Source organism: Acomys minous (genome assembly GCF_964271855.1).
Source record: "Acomys minous genome assembly, chromosome: 12".
Taxonomy (NCBI): Eukaryota; Metazoa; Chordata; class Mammalia; order Rodentia; family Muridae; genus Acomys; species Acomys minous.
In genome coordinates this window covers 5,384,560-5,395,721 of record NC_140493.1, presented here as the reverse complement: position 1 = coordinate 5,395,721, position 11,162 = coordinate 5,384,560, and the positions used below count along the sequence as shown (strand labels likewise).

At 50.3% G+C, this 11,162-nt stretch overlaps 1 long non-coding RNA gene across 2 annotated transcripts; it reads left to right on the top strand.

Annotated features, from left to right (window-relative positions):
• Positions 1-521: 521 nt before the first annotated feature.
• Positions 522-6,571, top strand: LOC311578468. 2 transcript variants are annotated; one of them, XR_014772878.1, is made up of 4 exons: positions 522-831; positions 1,292-1,431; positions 5,940-6,070; positions 6,380-6,571. It is a non-coding gene; the product is annotated as an uncharacterized lncRNA (long non-coding RNA). The 2 variants fall into 2 exon arrangements; XR_014772879.1 differs by lacking the exons at positions 5,940-6,070; positions 6,380-6,571 and adding an exon at positions 2,218-2,366.
• The last annotated feature ends 4,591 nt before the right edge of the window (positions 6,572-11,162 follow it).

Sequence of the window (11,162 nt, the reverse complement as noted above, 5' to 3'; positions counted from 1 at the left end):
CAGCCCCCTCCCCCCCCCCCCCGCCTCCCCCCATGAGCTTCTGAACAAGGGACACATTCCTTCGCTCCACAATCAATCATAAACGGTCCAAATGAGCGCGGAGGCTGAGGTCACTTGGAATTAGCTCCACCCCTCTTGTAGGGGAACTGGTGCGAATGTCCGGTATCTGGAATTCTCTGTCTTGCCAAGGATGATAGAAGCTCCTCCAAGCTGGGGCACAGGCTCTGCTGAGGGAGGCTGAGGACAGTGGCCGTCTGTGTGGACACCCAGCGTTGCTCCAGGGATCTATTTGCCTTTGCTGTGCAGGGACCTGCTGAGGCCGTGTATTTTTGTCATGCCTGGCCGGGAATGTGCATGATTTATGTCTTCTTCTTTTTTTTTTTTTTTAACCTGAGACTTCGTCATAAAGGAGCATTGAGACTGCAGAGAACCTGGTTATGAAAGGCCTTCCTCTCTGAGGCTCTGTCCCAGAAGGCACGGCTGGCTGCCCGCCCCCTCCCCCCCCCCCCCCCCCCCAAGGCTTAGGGAATTGCTGTGCCCGCCTTAGGTCTGGAATGTCCTGAGATGCTGATGGATCCGCACACCAGTCTAAGCCTTGTCCCGCGCATCTCTTCTCAGGGTTCTTGCGCTCTTACATTCTTAGCTGGAATTCCTCCTTACAGGGAACCTGATGGGGGCATCCCGGGAGCTCTGGCGCCTTTGACTTCAAAGGCACACGTGTCCCTTGACAAGTCACTCGACCTCACCACGCCTGAGTTTTACCAACTGCAAAGGGAGCATAAAAACACGCTGTTGTGGTGGAGTGATAAGGGTCCCTCCCCGCCGAAGCGGGTGAGCTTTCCGAGTGTGTGTCTTGTTTATTTCTGTCTGTCGAGCACCTCACACAGTGCCTGGCAGACTAGTTGCAGCCGATCATAGTCAGTGAATGGAGAATGTGGGGAACGCGTGTGAGAGCTGCAAGCCCAGCTGGCCGTTGATGGGCAGTTAGGAAACCATCCAACACGTCTGGGTCGACAGCTTTTCCTACAAACACAGAGATAGAGCGCCTTATGCTGAAAGCCCCCAGAGTTCCAGCGGACCCCAAACCCCTGCTTGGGGGGAGGGTCTTAATCAGTTCAAGTGCCTACCCAGGCACCCTTCCTCCAGCCTGGCCCCTTGCTTCTGGGAACCGCAGCCACTCTGGGGCAGTGGGCGTCCTCATGTCGGCTCAGGCAGGCTGGGCCCCTCTTCAGAGACGGGGGTGAGGGGTGTGAAGGACTGGTGTGTGTGACTTTGTTTATTTTCTCTGAAGGATCCTGCTATAAAAATAACCTGCCTGGAAACCTCATCTCTGAGGGGGAGAAAGAAGCTTTTGTATCCGAGGAAGTGGCTCTAACTGCAGCCCTGCTGCCTGCCCCAGCCCCCACCCACCATCAAGGAGGGGCGGCTAAGGTGAGAGGGGCAGGGCCCACAGAAGGCTGCGAGGAGGCCCTCACAGGCCAGCCGGTCTAGAAGCTCTGAAGGAGGCATAAGCAAGGACCATTAATAAGAGAGGAACGCTGATAGGGCAGATAACGGAGACAAAGAGCCCGGGAGAAAGGACAATCAAGTCCCAAAGAGGGGGAGCCAGGGTGAATCAGAGCCTCAAGTCAGAGGAAAGCCTGGAGGGGTTCAACTGGAGAGCCCGGGAACTCAGCGTGATGCTGCGGCCATGTTTCTAGATGTAACTAAGATTTTGACCCAGTTCTCAATCCCCACTGTTTTTTGTTTTGTTTTTTATCATTGAGACAAAGACAGGGCAGGAAATAAGCTATGCGCCTGCTCTGCTGCTCAGCCCAGTACCCACACTGTAGCTCAGAGTGTGACAGAAAAGACAAAGGATTGCAAGTACCCACCAAGCCAGCCCTGGGCTAGGTACCAGATGAGGACCAGCTTGGGACCCTGAAGGATCTCTTGCCAAAGGAAAGACGTGGATTTGCAGGCAGCATATTCCCCCACTGTTCACCTGGGTGGTCATTTGTTTGTTTTGGTTTTTCAAGACAGGGTGTTGGCATTTTTTAAAAATCTATTTTATTTTATTGGGGTCTCTTATATCTCTTTCTCCTTTCTCCACCCCAGTCAGTCCCTTCCAACAGCCTAACACCACGTAGGAGAGAAAGGTGCGCGGGGAGAGGGGCGTACTTCTCTTTAGCTACTTCCTGCTGGTTATGGCTGTTGGGTTCCTTGTCTTCGTTTCAGGAGATCTCCAACTTCTCGTCAGACTGCATCAACAGCAGCCAGGGGCAGCAGTCGCCTTCTTCCTCCTTGGAGGGGTCCCCTTTCTCATCCCACCCCGACCCCGGCTCTGGAATTTATCGCCTCTTCAGAGTCCCCAGAATTAAACTATATGCAGCTGACAAAGAACACGACCCTCTCAGAGCCTGCATGAGGCAAACAATCTGCTGCTTCGGACAATCTAAAGCAGCCCCATATCCTACACCTGGGACTAAGACAAAAACAGGTTTACATTTATGAGGTTTTAAAGACACCAAAACTTCTACTACAACAGGATCTTCTCTGTGTAGTCCTGGCTGTCTTAGACTCACTTTGTAGACCAGGCTGGAGATCTGCCTGCCTCTGCCTCCCGAGTGCTGGGAGTAAAGTTGTGTGCCGCAACATCCAGCTAGCTGGGTGGTCTTAAGTCATTTAAGCCTTTTCCAGACGAGTCTTCTTCTTTTCCAGGTTTAAAAAAAAAAAAGTTTATTTAATTTTATTTTATGCATTGGTATGAGGATATCAGATCCCTTGGAACTGGAGTTAAAGACAGTTGTGAGCTGCCATGTGGGTGCTGGGAATCGCACCCAGGTCCTTTGGAAGAGCAGACAATGCTCTTAACCCCAGAGCCATATCTCTAGCCCTCCTAGTCTTTTTTACTGTTAACTCTCAGATGACAAGCTTCCCTTTCCTATTCACTGAGCCACTGAGCAGATCTTGCATACAGAGTCTTAATGGTCTATCTGGTGCCAACAAGGCAAGAAGGACTGACCTATTTGGACGATTTCCTCTAGGCACACCAAGTTAAAGGCAGTTAGCTGATACTGAACTACAAGCCACCAGAATCTTAGGAACCAGTACTGCTCATGCCCAGAAAGCTGTAGGATTGGCTGTGTTTGCTGTGCCAAGAAGGCCAAAGAGAAGCTTGTAGAACGGCAGTCTGGACTAGAGTGTGGAGTAAACTACGCATGAGGCCTTTGCTCATAGAACTTTCCCAAGGGGAAGGTTTGGGACCAACCTATAGAACCAGAGGCTGATAGGACCCATTGAAGGAGCCATTGAAGATCTCCCTGAACATTCTGACTAGGAGAGAGGGTTGTGTTGCTGAGGGAACAGGGGATCAGCAGAGGATGACATTTATCTCCCACGAGCTGTAGGACTGGTGTTGGAGGAACACGAATCAAAGGGCAGAACAGAGCAGGGCTTGGGTCCAGGATGCCTTAAAACAATGTGGAGAGGAAGAACCTAAAATGCCTTGGCTATGAAGGAAGCCATCTTGAAAAAAAAAATAGATGCTGGGTGCAGATGGGAGAGAGATACAGAGCTGCAGAAGCCATGATCAGGAGTGGGATGGCAGCGCTCCAGAGCTGAAGTTCCCTGGGGCCTAGGGCTAGAGGCCCAAGAGAGAAGCAACAACATGCAGAGATTGTGGTAGGCTTGTACCAGCCAGGGTGTCCATAGGTAGATGAATGGATGAAGAAGGCATTGTACATACACACATGGAATGTTAGTCTACCATAAAAAGAATGAAACCCTGTCATTTGTGGCAGTGTGGATGAAACTTGAGGATTATTACATGTTAAAATTAGCCAGGCACAGCTAGGCAAATACCACGTTTTCACTCATTTGTGGGAGCCAAAAATGCCAATATTATAAAAGAAGAGAGGAGAATAATAGCCACAAGATGCCGGGAGGAAGGGTAGAGATAATGGGTACCAAAGATAAAGAAATTCCTCTGAGGCAATGAAGAGATGGCTCAGCACTTAATCTAGAGAATCTGGGTTCAATTCCCAGTACCCACATGGTGGCTCACAACAATCTGCAATTCCAGTTCTAGGGAATTCAGGCACATAAATGGTATATAGGCATACCTTCAGGGAAAACACTTATACATGAAAAGTAAAAACATGTAATTTTTTTTGTTTGTTTGTTTTTGTTTTTGTTTTTTGAGACAGGGTTTCTCTGTATAGCCCTGGCTGTCCTGGACTCACTTTGTAGAGCAGGCTGGCCTCGAACTCACAGACATCAGCCTGCCTTTGCCCCCTAAGTGCTGAGATTAAAGGTGTGTGCCACTACGCCCGGCTGAAACATGTAGTTCTTAAGGGAAATTCCTTCTTAATTTAGGGGACATTTCACAACTAGAAAAGAACTCAACGATTCTCAACATACACAAATTTTAAACGTTTGTGGTGATGGAAATCCTGACTATTCATATGGGATCATTATACACTGTGTGTGCATTAAGTTATCTGTACTCCACACAAACGTATCACACAGCAAACACATCCCCAAGCTAGCCCTTAGTGGAGTATTGAAAGGTGACTCTGTGTTCAGGAAACCGGCAATGCTAACAGTTCATAAAAAATGGTGGCACTTCCTATGTGTCAGGTGCCATCCGAGACCCTGTATGCATTATCGCACTCAGCCTTTATGAATGCCCTCTATAAATGATCCTGTGGCTGGCATCTGCCACACTCTGCACCACTGTGCAGACAGCTGCTGTTTCCACAGAGTCCACTCTAAGCCCTGGTGTACAGAAAGGCCCTGAGTGACCTGGGCCAATGAGGCTCCTTCCAGGACCCATTCAAGAGATGGATTTTTCTTTTCTGTTAAAGATCTATTGTGTGTGTGTGTGTGTGTGTGTGTGTGAGAGAGAGAGAGAGAGAGAGAGAGAGAGAGAGAGAGAGAGAGAGAGAGAGAGAGAGAGAGAGTACAGGTGTCTGGGCTCTCCTGGATATGGAGTTGCAGGCAGTTGTGAGCCACCTGACAGGGTCCTCAGCAAGAGCAGCACACGTTTTAACCCTCTGAACCATCATCTCTCCGGCCAAGAGGAGGTTTTCTTTGGGGTTGTCCATACAAAGTTTAGGACGAAGTCATATCTAATGGTGGGGAAGAAAAAGACCCCTCTCTCCTCTTGTGCAGGACTTGTGTGGGCATTTTGGATTCACAAGGAGGCCAACAAAACAGGAGGGCAGAGGCAAGGAAGCAAACTAAAGCTTGATTAAGTTGTCCCAAGCTGCCCATAGCTTCCAGATTCTCAGTTCTGTGAATTAAAACCCTTTATATGAGACCCAGGGTGTAAGCCTCGCCAGTCTAGTGGTCATAGGCTGCCTAAGAAGGGCCAGGAATTGTCTGTGTCACTCCCATCTGGGGAAAATGGATTTCAATCAGGAAACAACAACAACAAGAAAAGTAATCTCAGCTGGGTGTGGTGGTGCATGCCTTTAATCCCAGCACTCAGGAGGCAGAGGCAGGTGGATCACTGTGAGTTCAAGGCCAGCCTGGTCTACAAAGCAAATCCAGGACAGTCAAAGCTACACAGAAAAACCCTGTCTTGAAAGAAAAAAAAAAAAAAAAAAAAAAAAAAAGCAAGCAAGCTCAGCCCTGTCTTTCTCGGGAGACTTCACAATGTTGGGCACTAAAGGGAATGAGAATCTGAGGTTAGCCCAGTGATGGAGAAGAGCTTTCCTGCTAATGAGCATCTGACTTGGCAGTAGCTAAGGCCTGCAGGCCGGGGCTTTGGGAGACCACTGGTGCCAGTGTGAGGAGCATGCTGGACTCGACACAGGAAAGCCTGCCATCTCGTGCTCCTTAAGCTGTCAGCCCCCCAGGCCTCAGTTTCCCCAAATGCAGTGGCTGGGGCAGTACTAGGCAAGGGCTGTGTTCTCCTCCAGTTCTAAGATTCTAACATTCTGGAATTCCCACAGGCAGGCCTCCAGGCCCCAGGGCTGGCTGAGAGAACAGAGCCGTGGCTGTTTGTCAGTGTGGCAGAACAGTAAAGCCCATTGAACCTGTGCTCTCCTGCAATAGAAGCAGCCAAATGGCACATGTAGAAAAGGTAAATTCATCTGTGGGGCTGGTGAGAGGTGCTGAAAAAAAATATGCAGCTCTTGGGGGCTGTCCAGGGAGAGCCAATTTCCAATGCCCAGGCTGGGACAGCCATGCGTCCGACAGACTACACTGAACTTCATCCTGTCACAGCCAGAGGGAGGATGGGACTAAGGAGCTCTAAAGAGCCGTGCTTCTCATGGTCCTGGTTCTGTGGTTTGTAGAGCAGTGATAACCATTTTTAAGAAAAATGCCTTGAATGAAATTTGAAGTGTTGTTCATGTGAAAAGAGTGTTTAATTTTCTCATTACCTTTTTAGTGTTGATTTCATCACTGTAGACTGCATTCAGCAAACTGTGAGCCCAGACCTGGAGGGGCCTGGGGTCTCCTTCCCTGGGGGATCTTTGAGTTGGACTTGAGGCCAGGATGGAGAGATGACCTAACTTTTCCCATGGCCACTCTGACTTCTGTCCCATCATTTCCTGATGATGATCAGTAACAAACGTTGACAAAGTGGCCTCTGTCAGTGCGTTCATAGCTGAAGCCTCATTTGCAGTTACTGCATAAAGAGACCGTATGACGTCATAGGTAAGAGCTGGAAATACTATGACCGAGGCGAACAAGTTGGATACAGGAAAGGCAAGCCACGGGTCCCTAGTTAGCAAGCAGCAGCTCTGGGGCTGGGACAAAGCCTCTTGGTCCCATGTTCTCTGGTCTTCTGGGGGACAAATTCTTTGTTTCTTTTATATGGGGACACTGCAGCCCTTAGCGTTGGATTAAAACATTTCCAAGTACCAATCATGGAAAGACTGGTATTAAAAAGATAAAAGCAATTGTAATGGTGAAGAATTTTAAAGTTCCGACTTTTTCTGTAATGATCAATTATTTGACACTTAATCCCACGATCCCACAGCCCCCCACCTCCACCCCCCCATTATCACAGGGCCTTTCAGGGAAGGAATTCAGGCTGGCTGGGGCAGGAATGGAAGGTCTTCAGGTATGGAAGAGGCTCCTGCTTGGGAACATGCTCATGCCCACCCTTGCACAGGCAGGGTGAGAAGGAAACATCTAGAAATTGAGGGCCCCATGGAGTTGTAGTCATATACTTCCTGGCACACAGTACCAAGCTATTTTTCCCCCCAGCCACTGTCATCTTCCCTTGGTCCCTGCAGAGCTGGACTCATTCCAGGGAGTGGTCCATTAGAAGAGAGATTAGTGTGAGCAGGGGAGGGCGAAGTTGGCCCTGACTTAAAGGACTGTGTGGGCTTACTTGGCAATGCTTGCATCACTTACAAAGAAGCCGACTCCTGGGATGTTCAGAAAATTCATTAAAATTTTTTTTCACATGTATGGGTGTTTTGCCCTCATGCATGTCTGTGTACTACATGCATGCAATTCCCACAGAGGCCAGAGAAGGGTTTGGGGTTCTCTGGAAATGGAATTAGAGATGGTTGTTAGATGTCACATGGAGGTTGGGAACCAAACCCTGGGCAGGTCCAATATAAGAACAGCCAATGCGCTTAACCATTGGGCCACCACTCCAGGCTCCACTTCCTGCTTCTTAAGGTTTTGTTTTGTTTTGGAGGGGATGGGGATGGTGAGGACTCAAAGGCCTCTGTGCTTTGCACATCGTCCCAGTGGGCTTACAAAGGGCCCTTACTTAGCTCTTCTCTCTGTTCTTACAGTAAGGAGACTGAAACCCAGAGGGTTTGCTAGTGGCACAGCTGTCACTCAGACCCTCTTCCTCTGTGGCAGGTAACAAGTCCATGTCGTCCTTTGGCTGAGATGTTTATTTCTCTTCCCAAATCCTGGAAGTTCCACAAGTACCACTAAGGTGGGCTCCTGGGGTCCAGAAGGTTGTTAAAGATAACTCTAATGCACCCAACTTTGGGTAAAAGATTGAGAAAGGTACAGGCAGAGTCTGAGCCAAGGGGCATGCGGCGAGGAGGGGTGAACTGCCTGAGTGTGGCTTTTGTGTGTGTGCTTGAGGGCAAGGCTGCATGTGCAAAGACGCACGTCCCTCCCTTGCACATTGGTGAGACAGGATGAGGACTACAGGCCAGCCTGAGAGGTGCTTTGCGGCTCCTGGGATGAATGGGCCTCTGTCTTCAAGGCTGTGTGAGCCTCTGTGTATGCAGGTCCCATTAACACAGCCTCAGCCACACGCAGAAAGGGGAGAGGCCCGACAAGCCCAAAGTACACAGTCCTTCTGATTTTAGAACGAAAACATGCAGAAGCTATCACATAAACTGCAGCTCAGAACAGCGAGCATGCTGCCACCCGACCCAGTGTCCTGCTATTATCTCCTTCTGAACAGGCTCCAGCAAACAAAGTCTATTCGCCACGCCCATGTCAACCTCACTTCACGTGCGCCCTTCTCCTACCTCAGCTTCAGCGTCACTTTGTGTGCTCATACCTCCAGTCGGCCAGGCAGGCTTCACTTGGACAATTTTGTCTGTAACGGACAGGCAGGCGCAAGTCCTGTCGGGGCCCCGTGGTCGCATTCCCACTTCCAGACCTCTCTGGGCCCAGGCCCCTGTTGCCCTTGGCTGTGGTTTGTTTAATGGAGTGACTCCTGTCTGGGAGCAGCCTGGAGCACAGGACACAGGGGGACAGTTGTCCAAGCTTGCTATTTTAACCAGCAGAGCCAAGCCACAATGATGGGCTCGGTGGCCTGGCTGGGTGCCTTCTTCATCCCTCCAACCACTAACCTGGCCTTAATTATCAATGGCCGCTGGTTTAAGACTTCTAGTTATCCACTGGAGGACCTCCTGGGTCGGAGTCTGGTCCCCTACATGACAGAATGAAGACCTAGCTTCTGGAGAAGTAACCAGAGCTGAGAGAGGTTCCTGGGGACCAGTGAACAGACCCATGGAGACCAACACGCATACCACACCTACACCCCAGTGCCTGGCACAGAGTAGAACCTAAAGCCAGCAAATGGTTGGGTAGAGGGGAGTAGACAGAGAAGCAGGTGGATGGATGAATATATAGACAGAAAATATTCATCTGCCCATAAAGAAATTTTTATAAAAATCTTATCTGATAACCCAAATGCGGGAAATGTTTAAGTAGGGATGGCATATTCATTCCATCAGTGTATCTAACGGAATTTTCTCAGCCCAGACCCTTTCTGACACGTCTGTGAGACTACCTTAGAGGTCTCAGGCTGTGTAAAACCGGCCCGCCCTCCATCCTTACGTCTACTCCCCTGAGTGAAGGTGCAGTGGGTCAGGGTGACGTGACCCACTGGGTTGCAGCTCAGGCTGCCAGGAGCAGTGGAGCTGAGCTAGGGGACAGAAAGCTCCTAGCCCTAGCACAGGAGCCTGACACACCACAGGCACAGCAGTAAATGCTAAGCCAATAAAACTTTTCTGTGTCTTCTCTCTGGCTGTCACCTTCCAAATCCTTGTCTAGGCAGTGTATTAGACTCCTTGGGACCCGTCTGCTGGAGGCAGAGGATCAGCCCAGCTGAAGGAGAACAGGACAGTGCTGTACGCAGCCCTCAAGCTCTCCAGCTCCACCAGGAGTGCTGCAATTCCCTGACAGACCCCAAAGATCCTTGGGACTGAGCATCTTAGGGAAGGACATTGCTCTTCTGGTTACTAAATTACGTCTGGAAAGCTGGGGCTTGAGGTCCAAAGAGGCTTGTCCCCCTCACCGAGTCCCATGTTCTAAGCAGATGCATGAGAGCTACGGGCTCAGGGCAGCCAAGAAAGGCCTGGTAAGCCAGGGGAAACAATTAGGAGCAATTACCATCAAGAGAGGCCTCTGCTGAGGGTGGAAGCCATCTGTGATGAAAGTGGCTGAACGTTTGGGGAGTACCAGAGGGTGGGAGGAAGGGCAGAGAGGGCACTGCTTTTCTTCCCCAGTTAGAGAGGGTCAGGACTCCTCCCCCTTCGCTCCTTGAATAAAAGTTCCCTCACAGGGCAAAGGGGCTTAGTGGGGGGGGGGGGGGGGGAGGGCACACAGGGGGAGGGAGGGAGGCAGATGGAGGGCACTAAGTTCCACATTCCTGAGATTCTCAAGCAAGGGCAGAGGAAACGCCACACTGACAGATGAGTGAGGCAGAGGTGGAAAGACAGAACGGACCACTAGAAATGTCTCCAGTTTTGTTTTTCCCCCTCTTGGGGTGAGGGCGGGGGTGGGGGCTTGCTACCTAACACAAACCTTGCCTGCTTCCTGCCACGTATGTGGATGGGCTAAGGCCACCTGGCGACTCTGTAACTCATCACCTCCATTCATCCTTGGGGTTATCTTTTTCTGGGTTAGATGAGACCAAAGAAAAATACCGGGTAGGAAGTGAAGAGGAAAATGACACTTGGGGAAGGGTGGAAGAGAACCTTTGTCACCAAAGGCAGAGGGACTCTACCTTTCCCGTCACCCTCCCGAACTACGGTGAAACGATGAGTAAAGACGCAGCCGTGCTCACGGGAGAGGAGGGGCTGAGTGGACTTCATGCAAGGCTCTCTGCTCGGGCTCCAGCTTCCCAGAGCTGCAAGAGGTCTGTGGTCAGGGGCGTCCCTGTGAGCATGCAGCAGCGGCTGCACCCCGTCTTCTCATTTCAGAAGCGTGGATTAGTGGAACAGTGCCTATCAAGTGCCTGGCATGTAAGTACGTGCGAGGGAGGGCCGTGCATCTTCCTGTTAGCATATTATCAATACTATCGGAGAATGGCTTTAGCTGCTAAGTGGAGAAGACACTTGAAGCCAGACACTCTATAGCACATGGGAGGGAAACCAAGGGAGTAAGAACCCAGATTAGGGCCAGCCTGGCACTTGAGAGACGTTGGGAGCAAGCCTGGTAAATGGTGAGTTCCAGATTAGCCAGAGCTACATAGTGGGATCCTCTCTCCAAAATAAATACCAGAGTGAAAGTTCTCAAAAGGGAAGGCAAGGTATGGAGGCGCATGCTTTAATCCCAGCATTCAAGAGAACAAGGAGGATCAAAAGTTGGCTTTACTGTGAGACTATCTCAAAAAATGAACCCACAGGGTGGAGGGCCGGCTCAGCAGTTAAAGGACTAGCTACTCTTCTAGGAAGCACAGAGTCAATTCCCAGAACCCATGTGACAGCTCACAACTGTCTGTCACTCCAGTTCAA